This window comes from Schistocerca serialis, chromosome 11 (assembly GCF_023864345.2).
Source record: "Schistocerca serialis cubense isolate TAMUIC-IGC-003099 chromosome 11, iqSchSeri2.2, whole genome shotgun sequence".
Lineage (NCBI taxonomy): Eukaryota > Metazoa > Arthropoda > Insecta > Orthoptera > Acrididae > Schistocerca > Schistocerca serialis.
Window position 1 is genome coordinate 132539219 of NC_064648.1, and position 18530 is coordinate 132557748.

Consider the following 18530-nt stretch of genomic DNA (forward strand, 5'->3'; position numbering starts at 1 on the left):
AGAAAAGATTGTAACAACTACAGAGGTATCTCTTTAATCAGCCCTGTGGGTAAAATCTTCTCAGGTATTGTTGAAAGGAAAGTGTGAGTATTAGTTGAGGACAAATTGGATGAAAATCAGTGTGGGTTTAGGCCTCTTAGAGGTTGTCAGGACCAGATCTTTAGCTTACGGCAAATAATGGAGAAGTGTTACAAGTGGAACAGGGAATTGTATCTATGCTTAATAGATCTAGAAAAGGCATATGACCGGGTTACTTGGAGGAAGTTATTGTCTGTTCTATGAGATTACGGAATAGGAGGCAAACTTTTGCAAGCAATTAAAGGTCTTTACATAGATAGTCAGGCAGCAATTAGTGTTGACGGTAAATTGAGTTCATAGTTCAGAGTAGTTTCAGGGGTAAGACAAGGTCTGAAACCTGTCTCCACTGTTGTTCATATTATTTATGGATCATATGTTGAAAGCAATAGACTGGCTGGGTGAGATTAAGACATGGGAACACAAAATAAGCAGTCTCGCATATGCAGATGACATAGTTGTGATGGCAGATTTGATTAAAAGTTTGCAAAGTAATATTTCAGAGCTAGATCAGAAATGTAAGGACTATGGTATGAAGATTAGCATCTCCAAAACGAAAGTAATGTCAGTGGGAAAGAGATATAAATGGATTGAATGCCAAATAGGAGGAACAAAGTTAGAACAGGTGGACAGTTTCAAGTACTTAGGATGCATATTCTCACAGGATGGCAACATAGTGAAAGAACTGGAAGCGAGGTGTAGCAAAGGTAATGCAGCGAGTGCTCAGCTATGATCTACTCTCTTCTGCAAGAAGGAAGTCAGTACCGAGACTAAGTTATCTGCGCACCGTTCAATCTTTCGACCAACTTTGTTGTATGGGAGCGAAAGGTGGGTGGATTCAGGTTACCTTATCAACAAGGTTGAGGTTACGGATATGAAAGTAGCTAGGATGATTGCAGGTACTAGTAGATGGGAACAATGGCAGGAGGGTGTCCACAATGAGGAAATCAAAGAAAAACTGGGAATGAACTCTATAGATGTAGCAGTCAGGGCGAACTGGCTTAGATGGTGGGGTCATGTTACACGCATGGGAGAAGCAAGGTTACCCAAGAGACTCATGGGTTCAGCAGTAGAGGGCAGGAGGAGTTGGGGCAGACCAAGGAGAAGGTACCTGGATTCGGTTAAGAATGATTTTGAAGTAATAGGTTTAACATCAGAAGAGGCACCAATGTTAGCACTGAATAGGGGATCATGGAGGAATTTTATAAGGGGGGCTATGCTCCAGACTGAACGCTGAAAGGCATAATCAGTCTTAAATGATGATGATGAGTGCTACCTTATATATTTAGTGATCATTAGGAAACATATTTCAGCATATTAGTGCCTATCATATTATAACATTACAGGTCGGAATTGATCTATGAAGTCTTGAATATCTCATTTGTCTGTGTCAATTAGTAGGGAGAAATTGAGATTTTGGGCATTTCTTTATATAGTTTTGTGTGATTAAGTCCCAACGCTATGCAAACCTGTCATTTATTTACGTGCGATTTGCGACCTGTTATGTTTTATTTTCCGATAATAAATCATATTTTTTCTGATTACCGTTAAAATATAATGACGATAAATGTTTGAGGTCATTTGGAATAATATTTTAATAACTATGTAGATGATGTTATGTCATTCTTTTACTCTTAGAAGGAAAAAAAAAGTGTGTTGAATGTGCATTTATGGACGGTCAGTGTCGGGGTCAGTGATTACGATTCGAGAAATAATTGATTGGACAAAGTTCAATTGCACACACTCGTCCAGGGCGAATTATGACCCTAAAATTGTTTGTAGAGGTATGCAGGTCAATTTCGTGACAGGCTGGTAAGCGTCCTGAGTGTGTCGCAGTATCAAGACTGCTTTCGCGCTGCCGATGATTTGCTTTAAACTCACGAAAATACAATTTACGCAAATTTTTAATTATTGTGGAAGGGTAGAATATTTTATGGTTATCCCACTGTTAATGGGCCATTGTGAAGGATGGAAGTTTGGATAGAAAGATCATTTTCAAACTCCAATATAAATCCTATTGATAGAAGTAGCCTAGCAACTCAAAACCTCATATGTGGTTATCAGCAGAAACAGTGTAGTATTTTAATGCACACATTGACACTCTACTTTGAGGTGTGGATAATTTGTGGGTACGAAATAAACATTTGAAAGCATTTGATTGAATGTAAGGAAAGATATAAAGAAGTTTATTCATATATTTTGTTATTCCATGGACAGTGATATTTTCTTATGGTGGTGTAGAGCCTTATGTATTATTAATATTCTGATAGACTGATCGTAAGTGCTCTTGTTACAAGTCGAGTTTTGGGCCTGATTAAGAGTAACTGGTTGTTAGAGTCTCAAAGATTTAGTGAAGAATAAAATCACACTTAAATTGTGCTGCATCAAAACCCACTATCTTTAAAATATAGTAAGCCAGCTATTCTGGAATCAGGTGGTATCAAGGCTGAGCAGTTGTGTGTTGTCAACAACAAATAGGTAAACACAAACATAAACATTTCTCATGCTCTGATATCGACGAGGGAAAGAAGAGATGACGACGACATACATGTATACATATACAAATGGTAAACGTGGCACCTTACAATACAACACAACACAACAATGTCACAGTATAATATCTCCAACTTTTCCATAAGGTGTCTAAAATTGTCCAAAACTAATTGACTTCCGAATTAATTAACACTAAAGCTTTAGACCATTGCTAACTTCAGTTACAAATTATGTCATCATCACTTTTTAGATTATGAACATTGGCATTATAAGTTTGGTGGTATATATTTTATGTTCCATTTGACATGCAGCATATGTTAATTAACTCCCCAATTAGAAAGTTCAATATTTTGAGGGTCATAAAATATTTTATTTAAGACAGCTGCTGTCAAGAATGAGTAATGTAAAACATGTTGTTCATAGGGAAACTATATATAGATCCATCACATCCGAGGTCAGGCAGTCTGCGGCTGAGAGCAAAGGGAGCAACATCTGTGTCTCTGGAAATGTCCCGAGTCCGAATCTTGGTACGACACACAGTTTTAATTCTGCCGGGAAATTTCATATCGATGCGTACTCTGCTGCAGTGTGAAAACTTCATTATGGACCTATGTCTTTTGTCGTGAGCAATGTGCCTTAGTCCGATAACTGACATTCTGAAATATTTGCATATATTGCATACAGTTCATTTTCTTCACTTGCAGGCTTAATTTGTGGCATCTGTGACAGTAATTACTAATTACTTCTGAGGCATGTGAGGTAGCGATTGTGTGGCTCAGTGTGAGTGAGATTGAGGTGAGTGAATGAGTGTTCCTTTATAGATTTCGTTCCCACTGTATGCAAAAATTTTAGAGATTTTAGCCACATTTGTTTGTTTTAATGAGTGTAAGTGTGCTGATTACCTTGCCGTTGAGTGCCCACAAATTCCAAACTCTCTCTCTCTCTCTCTCTCTCTCTCTCTCTCTCTCTCTCTCTCTCTTTAATTAATGTTGAGTGACAACTTCTTAGGGGAACACAGTAGTTATTGACTCCTATGAACAATGACTGATTAGCAGGCAGTGTTGACAGACTCACAGATTATTTTTGTGTTAACTGTTTCAAGTTCCTTACATGTGCATGAGGACAGTAATATGGTAAGCTGTTCAATTTTTGCCACATATGAATCATTCACAGACAGATGGAAAAACTGACTGAAGCCGACCTTGGGGAAGATCAGTGTGGATTCCGTAGAAATGCTGGAACACGTGAGGCAATACTGACCCTACGACTTATCTTAGAAGAAGGATTAAGGAAAGGCAAACCTACGTTTCTAGCATTTGTAGACTTAGAGAAAGTTTTTGACAATGTTGATTGGAATACTCTCTTTCAAATTCTGAAGGTGGCAGGGGTAAAATACAGGGAGCAAAAGGCTATTTACAATTTGTACAGAAACCAGATGGCAGTTATGAGTCAAGGGGCATGAAAGGGAAGCAGTAGTTGGGAAGGGAGTGAGACAGGGTTGTACCCTATCCCAGATGTTATTCAATCTGTATATTGAGCAAGCAGTAGAGGAAATGAAAGAAAAATTCGGAGTAGGTATTAAAATCCATGGAGAAGAAATAAAAACTTCGAGGTTCACCGATGCCATTCTAATTCTGTCAGAGACAGCAAAGGGCCTTGAAGAGCAGTTAAACGGAATGGACAGTGTCTTGAAAGGAGGGTATAAGATGAACATCAACAAAAGCAAAACGAGGATAATGGAATGGAGTCGAATTAAGTCAGGTGATGCTGAGGAAATTAGATTAGGAAATGAGACAAAGTAGAAAGGAGTTTTGCTATTTTGGGGAGCAAAATAATTGGTGATGGTCGAAGTAGAGATGATATAAAATGTAGACTGCAAATGGCAAGGCAAGCGTTTCTGAAGATTAAAAATTTGTTAACATCGAGTATACATTGAAATGTTAGGAGGTCGTTTCTGAAAGTATTTGTATGGAGTGTAGCCATGTATGGAAGTGAAACATGGACGATAACTAGTTTGGACAAGAAGAGAATAGAAGATTTCGAAATATGGTGTTACAGAAGAATGCTGAAGATTAGATGGGTAGATCATATAACTAATGAGGAGGTATTGAATGGGATTGGGGAGAAGAGAAGTTTGTGGCACAACTTGACTAGAAGAAGGGATCGGTTGGTAGGACATGTTCTGAGGCATGAAGGGATCACCAATTTAGTATTGGAGGACAGCATGGAGGGTAACAATCGTAGAGGGAGACCAAGAGATGGATACACTAAGCAGATTTAGAAGGATGTATGCTGCAGTAGGTACTGGGAGATGAAGAAGCTTGCACAGGATAGAGTAGCATGGAGAGCTGCATCAAACCAGTCTCAGGACTTAAGACCACAACAACAACAAGAATCATTTTGAGCCCCTAGACTGTGTTGTGTGAATATGGCACTAGGACAGTTCAACAATCTGTGAACTAGTGTACATCTACATATGTACTCTGCTAGCCACCAAACGGTGTGTGGCGGAGGGCACTATTTGCGCCAAAGTCATATCCCCCCCCCCCCTCCCTCTGTTCCACTCACTAATCACGCCAGGGAAAAACGACTCTCTGAATGCCTCAATATGAACTCTAATTTCCCTTATCTTTGAATAGTGATCATTGTGTGATTTGAAAGTTGGTGGTAAAAATATATACTCTACATCCTCAGTGAAGATTGTATTTCGGAATTTAATGAGCACTATCTGCAAGTGTGTCCCACTTCAAACTTTCTATGAGATTTGTAATGCTCTCATGATGGCTAAATGTACCAGTCACGAATCTTGCCACTCTTGTTTGGACCTTCTCAATCTCATGAGTCAGACCCAACTGGTAAGGGTCCCATACAGACAAACAGTACTGTAAGACTGGACAAAATAATGTATTTTAAGAAATTTGCTATGTTGAAGGACTGCATCACTTCAGGATTCTACCAGTAAACTGCAGTCTAGAGTTCGCCTTACCCGTTACTTCTGTAATCTGATCGTTCCATTTGAGATCGTTTCGAATAGTCACACCCAGATACTTGATGTTACCGCTTCCAAAGACTAGGCATTTATTTTGTACTCGTACATTAGTGGGGATTTTTGCCTTGTTATACGCAGTAGGTTACACTTGGCTGCCGGCCGGAGTGGCCGTGCAGTTCTAGGCACTGCAGTCCGGAACCGCGCGACCGCTACAGCCGCAGGTTCGAATCCTGCCTCGGGCATGGATGTGTGTGATGTCCTTAGGTTAGTTAGGTTTAAGTCGTTCTAAGTTCTAGGGGACTGATGACCTCAGAAGTTAAGTCCCATAGTGCTCAGAGCCATTTGAACCATTTTTTAATATGGCATCAACCTGGGATCCGGTATCTAGAGCCTGTTGTATATCATGCACAAAGAGAGCCAGCTGTGTCTCACATGACCGCTGTTTTCTAAAACCATTCTGGTTTCTGCAGATGAGCTTCTCAAAGTCTAGAAAGGTCATTATGTCTGAACACAAAATATGGTCCATGACTCTACAACAAATCAATGTCCGTGAAGTTGGCCGGTAATTATGTGCATCCAATTTCCTACCCTTTCTATAGATTGCTATGACCTGGGCCTTCTTCCAGTCCCGTGGAACTTTCCACTGTTCCAATGATCTCTGATAGATAATGGATAAGAATGGTGCTATATTTGTAGCATAGTCAACATAAAATCTTACGGAGATACCATCTGGGCCAGGTGCCTTCCTGGCAACTAAGGATGTTAATATTTTTACAATCCCAGATACACAGGTAACAATTTGCTTTCCTTTAATTCTAACTATATGAGACACCTGAAACTGGCACCGAGCGAGGTGGCGCAGTGGTTAGCACACTGGACTCGCATTCGGGAGGACGACGGTTCAATCCCGTCTCCGGCCATACTGATTTAGGTTTCAGGCAAATGCCGGGATGGTTCCTTTGAAAGGGCACGGCCGATTTCCTTCCCCATCCTTCCTTACCCCGAGCTTGCGCTCCGTCTCTAATGACCTCGTTGTCGACGGGACATTAAACACTACTTTCCTCCTCTCCCTGAAACTGGCCACATCAGTGTATACTTTATACCAAAGGAGTTCTAAAGCTACCTCTCGTGTTGGCCACAATATTGCAATAGACTATTAGCAGAGCCAGTTTTGGAACAAGTGCAAGTACCAAGAAGAACAGAAGAGGTTTATGCAGAAGAGAGCAGGTTCATTCTGTGCCCCTCACTGTGCTCTGTGCAGGAAAACTAACATCCAGGTAGACAATAAACAAGGAGTTTATCACTAATGACATAAATGAATTTTTCTAAATTAGCAAGGACACAAGGAAGTTTGTCAGTTGAAGTAGAGGGGCGTTTGAAAAGTCCATGCAAAGTCCAAGAGATAGCACCACCGGCACGTATCAAAGTCATGTTTAGTTAGTAGCATCTTTGGAAATATTGCACAACAAGTTTCAGCCATATTGGTCTATTTCTTTGTGTTTGGCCTTTGTGTGAATTAAGGAAGTCGAGTGATTGTCAAAAAAAGGACGAAAAAGAATTTTGTGTGGTGATTAATCATTACTTTATGAAAGTCAAAACGCCTCAGGAGACTAAAGAGAAGCTTGATATACATTACGGTGACTCTGCGCCTTCAATTAGAACAGTTTATAAGTGGTTTCAAAATTTTCGGAGTGGCCATATGGGCACAAGTGATGCTGAACGTTCTGGATGCCCTGTGGGGGTTACGACTCCAGAAATCATTGATAAAATCCATTATATGGGGATGGATAATAGAAGAGTTGAGGTGTGTGAGATTGCTAGTGCTGTGGGCATCTCGAATGAATGGGTACACAATATTACTTCTGAAATTTTCCCGGCGTATTTCTTCTTCTAATAATTTCCGGGTATGCAGCCGGATCCCATCGACATTCTGTCATGATATTTCGGCCCAGAGACGTCCGGCCATCATCAGGTGAGTACACAACTACTGAAGAGCCCAGGTGCAGTCGCAGTATTTATGCCGAATCTCGCACATGCGAAATGTACTGGCATCCTACAGCGCATGCGTCGGTGCGCAGCATAGCCGAGTTGTACGTGCTGCCCTCGGTGTTGAAAATAAAGGTTCATCTAGTCATTGAGTATCGAATGACACTGTCGATTCTGCTGTGATTATATAATTTTAATAACAGAATTCCAATTTTTATCCAGCTGAAAGCCGTTGTCACGATTTATAAGATTATTGGCAAGACGTATTTCCACTGATTCCTTGATTACGGAATCCCAAAAACCGGAAACCGGGGCTAAAATTTTTGTTCCATTGCATTCCATTGAATGTCCCAATGAAATACAGTGCTCTGCTACTGCCGATTTTGACAGTTGCCGCAGACGGGTGTATCTTTCATGTTCTATACATCGTTCATGGACAGTTCTTGTCGTCTGGCCAATATATGCAGAGCCACATTCACAGGGAATTTTGTAGACGCCTGCTTTCTTCAGTTGTAAATCGTCTTTATCGGATCCAACCAGGGCCCGGTTCTTTGCTGGTGGACGGAAGATAAAGTTGATTTTATTTTTCTTCAGTAATCGGCCTATTTTCGAAGACACATTCCCGGCGTATGGAAGGAACGCAGTTGATTTACAGTCATCAGCGTCCTCAGTGCGTTGCTTCTTGTTATGACAGTTGAGCATGGCCTTCTTTATTTGGCAAGAAGTGTAGCCATTCTCTTTGAAAACCTTCTCCAAGTGTTCTAATTCTGCGTGGAGGTTTTCATCATCCGATATTATATGCGCTCGATGTATTAAGGTACTGAGAACACCGGCTGTTTGTGCTGGGTCATGGCAGCTTGACGTCTGGAGATACAGATCTGTGTGAGTCGGTTTCCTGTACACAGAATGTCCTAATGACCCATCAATTTTACGGCATACTAGCACGTCTAGAAATGGTAAAGTGCCCTCTTTTTCAATCTCCATCGTAAATTTGATGTTCTCATGTAATGAGTTTAAGTGATGAAGGAATTTCTCCAGTTCCTGTCTGCCATGAGGCCATACAGCAAAAGTATCATCTACGTACCGCCAGAAGACCGTAGGCTTTAAAACAGCAGACTCAAGTGCTTTCTCCTCAAAGTCCTCCATAAAGAGATTAGCTACCACAGGCGACAAAGGGCTCCCCATGGCAACGCCGTCTGTTTGTTCAGAGAATCTGTCATTGAATAAAAAGTACGTTGAGGAGAGTATATTTTCAAACAAGGCTTTAGTAAGAGAACGAATCTGTTTTACGCGTCGTGAGTTAGACGCTGTCACCAGGAATTTATATTATTTACATCTGAAGCAAGATGTTCTTCCCTTAGTTGGGACTGTATTGACGGTGTATTCTGGGCCAAGGCAGACTGGGCTCACAGGGACAGTATGAACAGGCAAAGTGCGAAGTTTAGCCAACTCGTAACACGAAAGCCGCAAGAAGCTATCTCTGGACGATACGTAATTCCGAGGATTTTGTCAGTCGCTTGAAGGAAGTTAAGCTTAGCAGCTCAGATTTATTAGTCAGCTTTGATGTGGTCTCACTTTTTACCAAAGTGCCTTTAATGGAATCATTACATCTTACTGGTAACTTATTCGGTGCAGAAATGACGGCCTTGTTTGAACATATACTCTCCTCAATGTACTTTTTATTCAATGACAAATTCTTTGAACAAACAGACGGCGTTGCCATGGGGAGCCCTTTGTCGCCTGTGGTAGCTAATCTCTTTATGGAGGACTTTGAGGAGAAAGCACTTGAGTCTGCTGTTTTAAAGCCTACGGTCTTCTGGCGGTACGTAGATGATACTTTTGCTGTATGGCCTCATGGCAGACAGGAACTGGAGAAATTCCTTCATCACTTAAACTTATTACATGAGAACATCAAATTTACGATGGAGATTGAAAAAGAGGGCACTTTACCATTTCTAGATGTGCTAGTACGCCATAAAATTGATGGGTCATTAGGACATTCTGTGTACAGGAAACCGACTCACACAGATCTGTATCTCCAGGCGTCAAGCTGCCATCACCCAGCACAAACAGCCGGTGTTCTCAGTACCTTAATACATCAGCGCATATAATATCGGATGATGAAAACCTCCACGCAGAATTAGAACACTTGGAGAAGGTTTTCAAGAGAATGGCTACACTTCTCGCCAAATAAGGAAGGCCATGTGCAACTATCATAACAAGAACCAACGCACTGAGGACGCAGATGACGACTTTAAATCAACTGCGTTCCTTCCATACGCTGGGAATGTGTCGTCGTAAATAGGCCGATTACTGAAGAAAAATAAAATCAAGGTTATCTTCCATCCACCAGCAAAGAACCGGGCCCTGGTTGGATCTGATAAAGACGATTTACAACTGAAGAAAGCAGGCGTCTACAAAATTCCCTGTGAATGTGGCTCTGCATATATTGGCCAGACGACAAGAACTGTCCATGAACGATGTATAGAACATGAAAGATACACCTGTCTGCGGCAGCCGTCAAAATTGGCAGTAGCAGAGCACTGTATTTCATTGGGACATTCAATGGAATACAATGGAACAAAAATTTTAGCCCCGGTTTCCAGTTTTTGGGATTCCGTAATCAAGGAATCAGTGGAAATACGTCTTGCCAATAATCTTATAAATCGTGACAACGGCTTTCAGCTGGATAAAAATTGGAATCCTGTTATTGAAATTATACAATCACAGCGGAATCGACAGTGTCATTCGATACTCAATGACTAGATGAACCTTTTTTTTTCACCACCGAGGGCAGCACGTACAACTCAGCTATGCTGTGCAAGTCAACACTTGACGCATGCGCTGTAGGATGCCAGTACATTTCGCATGCGCGAGATTCGGCATAAATACCGCAACTGCACCTGGGCTCTTCAGTAGTTGTGTACTCACCTGATGATGGCCGGACGTCTCTGGGCCGAAATATCGTGGCAGAATGTCGACGGGATCCTGCTGCATACCCGGAAATTATTAGAAGGGGTACACAATATTTTGCATAAACATTTGGACAAGAGAAAGCTATCCGCAAGATGAGTTCCATGATTGCTCAAGCTTGACCAAAAATGGAATCGTGTGAAGTGTTGCAAGGATTGTTTGCAGCTGTTTAGGAAGAATCCACAGGACTTTAAGCATCGTTTCGTCACTGTGGATGGAACGTGGATACATTACTATACTCCTGAGAGCAAACAACTACCTAAACAATGGGTTACCAAGGGAGAAGGTGCACCAAAAAAGGCGAAGACCATTCCTTCGGCCGGAAAGGTTATGGCGACTGTCTTTTGGAATTCGCAAGGGATAATCCTCATTGACTATCTGGAAAAGAGTAAAACTATTACAGGTGCATATTATTCATCATTATTGGGTCGTTTGGAAATGGAGCTGCAAGAAAAATCCCGGAAAATGGACCGCAAAAAAGTCCTTTTCCATAATGACAATGCACCAGCACACACCTCAGCAGTTGTGGTCGCAAAATTAATGGAAATAGGATTCCAACTCGTTTCACATCCCCCCTATTCTCCAGACTCGGCTCCCTCGGACTACTATTTGTTCCCAAATTTTAAGAAATGGCTGGCGGGACAATGATTTTATTCAAAGGAGAAGGTGATTGCAGCAACTAAAAACTATTTTGCAGACTTGGACAATTCCTATTATTCAGAAGGCATCAACAAACTAGAACAGCATTGGACAAAGTGTATAAGTCTAAAAGGAGACTATGTCCAAAAATAAAAAAGGTTTACCCTGAACACATAAGTAGTTTTTATTTTTGCACAGACTTCTCAAATGCCCCTCGTATCTTAGGCAGCCTTCACACAGAGCCACTGACAAGCGGAAGCGCTGGCAAAGCATTGGTTTAAGTGGGACCCTTCAGACGTGCAGCATCATCCAGTGGAAGTGCAGAAGCACCACTGGGCCATTGCTGATGGAACATTTCTTCTAACAGCAGCCCTCACACCATGCCACTCTGTGACACTACTAACTGGCCGAACAGTGGGAAATGCCACGTGTTATCGTTGGATCGTGATGTAGCAGATGAATGGGTTGAAAATAAATAAATCGCCAGGTTCTGTCCAACTCTGTTTTACAGAGAGTACTCTACTGCATTGGCTCCTTACTTAGCTTGCATTTATCACAAATCTCTTGCTTGACGTAATGTCCCGCGTGACTGGAAAAAAGCACAGGTGACGCCTGTATATAAGAAAGGTAGAAGGACGGATCCTCAAAATTACAGACCAATATCCTTAACAACGGTTTGTTGCAGTATTCTCGAACATATTCTCAGTTCGAATATAATGAATTTCCTTGAGGCAGAGAAGTTGCTGTACATGCATCAGCACGGCTTTAAAAAGCTTCGCTCCTGCGAAACGCAACTCGCCCTTTTTTCACATGATATCTTGCAAACCATGGATGAAGGGTATCAGACGGATGCCATATTCCTTGACTTCCGGAAAGCGTTTGACTCGGTGCCCCACTGCAGACTCCTAACTAAGGTATGAGCATATGGGATTGGTTCCCAAGCATGTGAGTGGCTCGAAGACTTCTTCAGTAATACAACCCAGTACGTTGTCCTCGACGGTGAGTGTTCATCGGAGATGAGGGTATCATCTGGAGTGCCCCAGGGAAGTGTGGTAGGTCCGCTGTTGTTTTCTGTTTATATAAATGATCTTTTGGATAGGGTGGATAGCAATGTGTGGCTGTTTGCTGATGATGCTGTGGTGTACGGGAAGGTGTCGTCATTGAGCGACTGTAGGAGGATACGAGATGACTTGGACAGGATTTGTGATTGGTGTAAAGAATGGCAGCTAACTCTGACTATAGATAAATGTAAATTAATGCAGATGAATAGGAAAAAGAATCCCGTAATGTTTGAATTCTCCATTAGTAGTGTAGCGCTTGACACAGTCACATTGATTAAATATTTGGGCGTAACATTGCAGAGCGATATGAAGTGGGACAAGCATGTAATGGCAGTTGTGGGGAAGGCGGATAGTCATCTTCGGTTCATCGGTAGAAGTTTGGGAAGATGTGGTTCATCTGTAAAGGACTGCGTGTAAAACACTAATACGACCTATTCTCGAGTACTGCTCGAGTGTTTGGGATCCCTATCATGTCAGATTGAGGGAGGACATAGAAGCACTTCAGAGGCGGGCTGCTAGATTTGTTACTGGTAGGTTTGATCATCACACGAGTGTTACGGAAATACTTCAGGAACTCGGGTGGGAGTCTCTAGAGGAAAGTAGGCATTCTTTTCGTGAATCGCTACTGAAGAAATTTAGAGACCAGCATTTGAGGCTGATTGCAGTACAATTTTACTGCCGCCAACTTACATTTCGCGGAAAGACCACGAAGATAAGATAAGAGAGATTAGGGCTCGTACGGAGGTATATAGGCAGTCATTTTTCCCTCGTTCTGTTTGGGAGTGGAACAGGGAGAGAAGATGCTAGTTGTGGTATAAGGTACCCTCCGCCAGGCACCTTATGGTGGATTGCGGAGTATGTATGTAGATGTAGATGTGGATGTACTGAGACTGCTGCTCACTATTATTTGGTAGTACGGTAATGTAGGTCATACTGGTGGCTAGAGGTGGAAGTCATTACTGAAGATTTCACCTGTGAAGCTGAAAAACAGCCATTGATATGTGTCATGGAGTGTGTGGAATATTCAGATAAAATGCAGGAAATTAAAGTTTTCACTGGATGTTGGAGGCAAACATTCTTCAGAGAAGATGATGATTGGTGAGTGTCACTCACATTTCTTCCCACTTGTGTTGGGTTTGTTGACATGTCACGTAAGCCAAAAGTACTCAAAGAGTCTTCAGGTTTGTATGTGTCTTGATCACAAACAAAACTGTGCAATGTGCAGCAAGTTTTATAATATCTTCAACAAATTCTGGGATCATGTTCAAAGATCTGTCAAAAATTCAGCACTCTCCAGCAAAAATGCCAAAAGTACATTCAACATGTCTTGTAGCCCTATAGAGGCTGTGTCCGACAACCCTTTGAAAAGAAATAAGTAGTAAGAAAGGTGACATACCAACACTTTAATTACCAATGATTATGACATGAAAGTAGTTGCAGCCTCCATAAAACTGCCTGTTTTTAGAAAATTTAATTTCATTGTCAATTAACTTCTTAAGAGGCAATGAATTCTTGTACACAGATCAATGTCTTGATTTTCTATTTGCTCCAGCATCGATAAACATGAGTCTGTTGTGGGAATTATAAGTGACCATCAACAATATTGAGAAAAAGTTTTTGTTGTTGAATTAAAGCAATAGTTGGCTTTGATTCCCAATCAGAAAGAATCCCAAATCTTACATTCACAAGCACAAACAAAATCTACACAATTATCAATGCACATGCCCCTGTAAACAAGGATAACAGGAAAAACAAAGAAAAAGTGGGGGCCTTTTGGAATCATCTAGATGACATTATTCGGAAAATTCCAGATAAAAACATCATTATTCTTCTTGGAGATTTTAATGCACAGATTGGTAAAGAAAAAAGATATAAGAAAATAGTTGGAAACTATCCTGCACCCAGTTGGGTGAATGGGCTGCCTTTTTAGTAAACCTTTAACTGTTCTTCCTTCAGCAAATTAGACAATGCCCTTGGTGTAGATAATATTCCGTCAGAACTATTGATAGCCTTGGAAGAGCTAGCCATGAAAAAACTTCCATTTGGTGTGCAAGATTTTTGAGATAGGCGAAATACCTTCAGACTTCAATTAGAATGTAATAATTACAATTCCAAAGAAATTAGTTGCTGATAGGTACAAATATTACCAAACTATCGGTTTAATAAGCCACAGCTACAAACTACTAACACGAATTCCTCATAGAAGAATGAAAAAACTGGTATAAACTGACCTCGGGGAAGATTAGTAAGGATTCTGGAGAAATGTAGGAACACACGAGGAAATACTGACCGTAAGACTTACCTTAGAATATGGGTTCTAGCCTACTGCTGATGTTATTAAATCTGTACACTGAGCAAACAGTAATGGCCTGCCAGGTTAGCCGAGAGTGCTAATGCACTGCTTCCTGGACTCGGGTAGGCGCGCCAGCCCCAGATCGAATCCACTCGGCGGATTAATGACGAGGGTCGGTGTGCCGGCCAGCCTGGATGTAGTTTCTAGGCTGTTTTCCACATACCGCTAGATGAATACCGGGCTGTTCCCCACGTCTGCCTCAGTTACACGACTCACAGACATCGCACTGTTTCATGATTTACACTAGACGCAGACAGCTGCGGTACACTGATTCTGTCCCGGGGGGGACGGGATGGTGATAGGAAGGGCACTTGGCCACCACTTTGCATTAACCACGCCAAATCTGATTGTAACAGTGCCAACCCTGTGCAACTGCGGGATAAAGGATCAAGCAATAGAGTAGACATTGAGCAAGCAGTAAAGGAAACTAAAGAAAAATGTGGTGAAGGATATAAAGTTGGGAGAGAAGAAAGAAAAAGCGTGAGGTTTGCCAGTGACATTGAAATTCTGTCAAAGACAGCAAAGAACTTGGAAGGGCAGTTGGATGGAATGGGCAGTATCTTGAAAGGAGGATGTAGGATGAACATTGGAAAAAGAAAAACAAGGACAATGGAATGCTGTCATATTAAATCAGGTGATGCTGAGGGAATTAGATTGGGAAACGAAACACTTAAAATAGTAAATGAGTTTTAGCATCTGGGCAGCAAGGTAACATGATGGCCAAGGTAAAGATGATACAAAATATAGTCCAGCAAGGCAAAAAAAGGATTTCTGAAGAAGAGAAATTTGTTAAAATCAAATATAGATTTGTTGTTGTTGTTGTGGTCTTCAGTCCTGAGACTGGTTTGATGCAACTCTCCATGCTACCCTATCCTGTGCAAGCTGCTTCATCTCCCAGTACCTACTGCAACCAACATCCTTCTGAATCTGCTTAGTGTATTCATCTCTTTGGTCTCCCTCTATGATTTTTACCCTCCACACTGCCCTCCAATACTAAATTTGTGATCCCTTGATGCCTAAGGACATGTCCTATCAACTGATCCCTTCTTATAGTCAAGTTGTGCCACAAACTTCTCTTCTCCCTAATTCTATTCAATACCTCCTCATTAGTTATGTCATCTACCCATCTAATCTTCAGCATTCTTCTGTAGCACCACATTTCAAAAGCTTCTATTCTCTTCTTGTCCAAACTATTTATTGTCTGTGTTTCACTTCCATACATGGCTACACTCCGTATTTTCAGAAACGACTTCCTGACACTTAAATCTATACTCGATGTTAACAAATTTCTCTTCTTCAGAAACGCTTTCCTTGCCATTGCCAGTCTACTTTTTATGTCCTCTCTACTTCGACCATCATCAGTTATTTTGCTCCCCAAATAGCAAAACTCAATTACTACTTTAAGTGTCTCATTTCCCAATCTAATTCCCTCAGCATCTCCCGAGCTAATTCGACTGCATTCCATTATCCTCATTTTGCTTTTGTTGATGTTCATCTTATATCCTCCTTTCAACTGCTCTTCCAAGTCCTTTGCTGTCTCTGACAGAATTACAATGTCATTAGCGAACCTCAAAGTTTTTATTTCTTCTCCCTGGATTTTAATACCTACTCCAAATTTTTCTTTTGTTTTCTTTATTGCTTGCTCAATATACGGATTGAATAACACCGGGGAGAGGCTACAATCCTGTCTCACTCCCTTCCCAACCACTGCTTCCTTTTCATGCCCCTCAACTCTTATAACTGCCATCTGGTTTCTGTACAAATTGTAAATAGCCTTTCACTCCCTGTATTTTACCCCAGCCACCTTTAGAATTTTAAAGAGAGTATTCCAGTCAACATTGTCAAAAGCTTTCTCTAAGTCTACAAATGCTAGAAACATAGGTTTGTCTTTCCTTAATCTTTCTTCTAAGATAAGTCGTAAGGTCAGTATTGCCTCACGTGTTCCAACATTTCTACGGAATCCAAACTGATCTTCCCCGAGGTCGGCTTCTACCAGTTTTTCCATTCGTCTGTAAATAATTCACGTTAGTATTTTGCAGCTGTGACTTATTAAACTGATAGTGATAGATTTACATGTTAGATAGATTTACATGTTAGAAAGTCTTCCTTTAAGATGAAGTGTAGCCACTTATTGAAGTGAAACGTGGATGATAAGCAGTTCAGACAAGAAGAGAATAGAAGCTTTTGAAACATGGCGCTACAGAAGACTGCTGAAGATTCCATGGGTGGATGAGGTAACTACTGAGGATGTACCGAATAGGATTGCGCAGATGAGAAATTTGTGGCACAGCCTGACTAGAAGAAAGGACTAGTTGGTACGATACATTCTGAGACATCAAGGGATCACCAGTTTACTATTGGAAGGAAGTCTAGGGGGTGAACATCGTAGAGAGAGACCAAAAGATGAATACAGGAAGCAGATTCAGAAGGACGTTGGTTACAGAGTTATTCAGAGATGAAGGGGCTTGCACAGGATGAAGTAGCATGGAGAGCTTCTAACGGTCTTCGGACGACAAGAGAGACACTGTGATACTGGGGTGCAAGACTCACACATGTATCGCAATTGACTCACGTATTGTGTGCAGCCAATCTTCTTCTCAAGTCAGACGGCTGCATAGATCTTCACAGATTCTTCTTCTCTGAAGACTCTAGCTGGCTAAAGGAATTTCAAAATAGACTTCTTTTCTACTCTTGAAATGATTCTGTGCTCCCAAGATACTTTCATTCAACTCTGTTATATTTTCATCTCCACAATAAAACAACTCCACAAGATTCACACAAGCGTTCAACTCTCATGACTCAACCCTGTCTTGGATCATTAGAAACTAATAGATACAATTATAACATGTTTGGTTTAATAACCACTATAAAACCAGTTATTGCTTCTCACAAGTCCAACACCAGAAAGTCAAATGTAAGTGTCTTTAGTTCAATACATAATTCATTTGTTCACAACAATACAGTCGTTCCACCATCAAGGATTAGTGTGTGCTTGCTCCTTGTACTGGGCATAAAGCTTCTCAGGCACGTGCTGCAAACACTTGTCGCCAATCGACCATCACTATTGCCATATTCTCCCAATACACATCCATCATGTAAACACAGAAACTGGCAGTGAGATAGACACATCTCCACTCTCGCACCCTTATACTTAAAATATTGGGTATTCGAGACGGTGGAATGCCGAGTGTCTCTAGAATTTACACCAAAATTCTCGAGGCACTACAAGCTGCATTGAAACGGGCTTTGCACTGTGGAGCACAATGCAAGATTTTACTTTGAAATTACCTATTTTTTATTTTTTTATTCATTAAGTGAAGTAAGAGGGAGGTATCCTGCTCATAAGACTCCATGTTGTTGTTGTTGTTGTTGTTGTGGTCTTCAGTCCTGAGACTGGTTTGATGCAGCTCTCCATGCTACTCTATCCTGTGCAAGCTTCTTCATCTCCCAGTACCTACTGCAACCTACATCCTTCTGAATCTGCTTAGTGTATTCATCTCTTGGTCTCCTTCTACGATTTTTACCCTCCACGCTTCCCTCCAATACTAAATTGGTGATCCCTTGATGCCTCAGAACATGTCCTACCAACCAATCCCTTCTACTAGTCAAGTTGTGCCACAAACTCCTCTTCTCCCCAATTCTATTCAATACCTCCTCATTAGTTATGTGATCTACCCATCTAATCTTCAACATTCTTCTGTAGCACCACATTTCGAAAGCTTCTATTCTCTTCTTGTCCAAACTAGTTATCGTCCACATTTCACTTCCATGCATGGCTACGCTCCATACAAATACTTTCAGAAAGTACTTCCTGACACTTAAATCTACATTAAGTGTTAACAAACTTCTCTTCTTCAGATACTCTTTTCTGGCCATCGCCAGTCTACATTTTATGTCCTCTCTACTTCGACCATCATCAGTTATTTTGGTCCCCAAATAGCAAAACTTACTTACTACTTTA

The 18530-nt window shown here is 41.2% G+C and overlaps 1 protein-coding gene across 1 annotated transcript in view; it reads left to right on the plus strand.

Moving 5' to 3' along the window:
• LOC126426530 (serine hydroxymethyltransferase, mitochondrial-like) overlaps window positions 1-18530 on the plus strand; it is a 260581-nt gene that overhangs the window by 213576 nt on the left and 28475 nt on the right. The window lies entirely within an intron of this gene.